This window comes from Poecilia latipinna, unplaced genomic scaffold (genome assembly GCF_001443285.1).
Source record: "Poecilia latipinna isolate Pla-1442-1.1 unplaced genomic scaffold, P_latipinna-1.0 Scaffold126, whole genome shotgun sequence".
Classification (NCBI taxonomy): domain Eukaryota; kingdom Metazoa; phylum Chordata; class Actinopteri; order Cyprinodontiformes; family Poeciliidae; genus Poecilia; species Poecilia latipinna.
In genome coordinates this window covers 379,171-381,654 of record NW_015112742.1, presented here as the reverse complement: position 1 = coordinate 381,654, position 2,484 = coordinate 379,171, and positions in this window count along the sequence as shown.

Sequence of the window (2,484 nt, the reverse complement as noted above, 5' to 3'; positions counted from 1 at the left end):
TAATAGTCAGAGACAGCATTTTCCAAAATTCTTCTGGAAGCTGCTCCTCTTCCCCCCCCCCCCCCAAACCCAGCATTGTCTTCTATAAAAAGCTCCTGAAATACCCCAATTACGCTGCCTTTAATAGAATCTGAAGTAAAATATAAGGAAAATAAGGTTGAGCCATTTTTAACCACTTTTAGACCTCTTTATCCCTTCCATTTAGATTAGCTGTACGGGATATGCCGAGTTGATCTTCTCTGATTCATTGCCTGGAATCTGTAATTGCTACCGCATGGGGAGGAAGGGTTCAGCAAAGTCAGGAAATCCTCAGTGGCGGCGCTTTGATGAGGATTCAGTCACTTTGCGACTGATCTTGCTTTTCAGAAGACAAAGGTCCACGCAGTTCAGAGACGACCCAAATTCTGACATGAAACCGGACATTCCTCGTCACTGACTCAGCCAGATGTTAAGTGAAAGCTCAGTCAACGTGCGTGTCTGCGGTCGCTCTTGTGTCTGTGCGTTTCTCAGCTGGGAGAAAGCTTTTCCCAGAACCTCTAAGCCCGAACCACAAAAGAACGCGTTACTGTAAACTGGACTATAATAATCTAGAAGAGGACAAACTGGACCTGACATTATGCCAAAACTGACCTTATTAATTGTTTTCTTGGTTTCCAAAACTGTTCAGAGCAAAGTCAGAGTGATGGTTTTAGATATCTTCTAGCACAAAAGTCCTATTAAGTTTGATTGTGTTGGAAAGGAACCTTTCAAGGGTCTTACTATGCAGAATTTAGGTGAAAAAAACAAACAAAAAAAAAAACCTAAATAAAGGAAAAAGCTTGAAAAGTCTTCAGATTAGGTTTCTGCAAATTTCCAAAGGTTCTAGTCAACTTTAAACCAACACATATAGTGCAAATACAAATTTTCACTGTGATTGTAGAAGTTGTCAGGCTTGAATTTACAACTCTAATCATTGTAATTCAACTGTGTTGCTGCCATCTTCTTATTTTCAGTCATTCAGAAAACCCCCCAAAGAGAACTATTGTTTCCAACCAAAGTTTGGCTGTTTGTGTCGCATAAAGAAGTCAACGGTTCTTAGAAAATGTTTCTCTTCGCTGTGTGCAAATTAAAATCCGAAAAAGGACTTTACTTGTAATCCGCAGCCAAGATGACAAAGATGTACTTCCATGACGATTTCTGGCAGTGCATGTGTACAGACCCTCGTCTTCTTTACCTGGAGACTGGATCCTCAGTGAGCCAGAGGCTGAAAGGCCAACTCTGTATTTAAAAAAAACAATAAAATAAAAATATCTGCAGCTTGGTGTGAAACTTGCATAACAATTCCAAGTGAGGGTTAGTTCATACCTGCTATCAAAGTGCAACTGATTTCCATTTTTTGTCCACATGAGAGATGGTTGAGGGTTCCCGACAGGGTGACACCTCAACTCCAAAGAGGCAACTGGTTTCCGCAAGAAAACCGGTGTCCCAATATGAAAAACCACCTCAGACTGAGGCGACACAGTCGTCTTTCTAGGCTGTTGTATAAACTCTGGACTCCCAGCTCTTGAAATGTGGGTTTTGAGGTTTGGCTTGTAAAGGGTTGGTCCATTTGTGGAGGATTCTGCACCATCTGGCGGGTGAACGGTAGATTCGTTGGCGTCTCCATGCGTCGTTGCAATTTCACTAAGGAACTGCATGATGAAATGTTCCCCTTGTTGTCTTCCAAAGCCTTCAGAGAGGTTGCGCATGAGCTCATCTAACTTGATGCTGTCGGTAACAAGCATAGCCGGAATCGGAGAATCAGCGTTAGTCCCGTCATTCTCCAGAGTCAACTTGTTCTTTTCACTTGAGTAAGGTTTGTCAGCAAGGTATTTTTTATTGTGATAATAACCTTTAAGCTCCAGCATGCGCTCTACCAGGCTGTCGTATTTATTGAGGGGTATGGGTAGCTCCTGCATTGTGCCTCTAGTTGAGGTTATACCTGGACGCGTAGTCTTGTGTTGCCCACTTTTATTCAACCATGACTCCGTAACTGCAAGCTTTTTCTTGCTGCCAAGGATGTGTAGGACAAAATGTTCTCGTGCAGAGCCTGCGGTGCATGTGTAGATCCCAGCATCAGTTGGATGGACCTGCTGAATCTTCAGAAATCCTTGGGATTTGATGGAAAACTGAGGGCGGTTCACCAGAGGTTTCCCTTCTTTAAGCCACTGAATGTGGCCCTTACGGATGTTGCGTGTTGGGCAGCGGAGGATCAACGTCGTCCAGGGCATGAGGTATGCATAACCACCGACAACCAGCTGCAGCTTCTTGGACTTCTTCCACTGGATGTAAACTTTCCTCTGGCCAAGTATGGTGGCATCAGGTTTCGGGGAATCTGAGATGTATTTCGAAAGTCACATTAGTATTTCTATAGAGTTTTGGGTGAGAATTATGTCTTGGTATCACCACACAAAGCCTGATTTACATTCTTGTTTAGTTTCTAGGATGCCTTTCATTTTGACATGC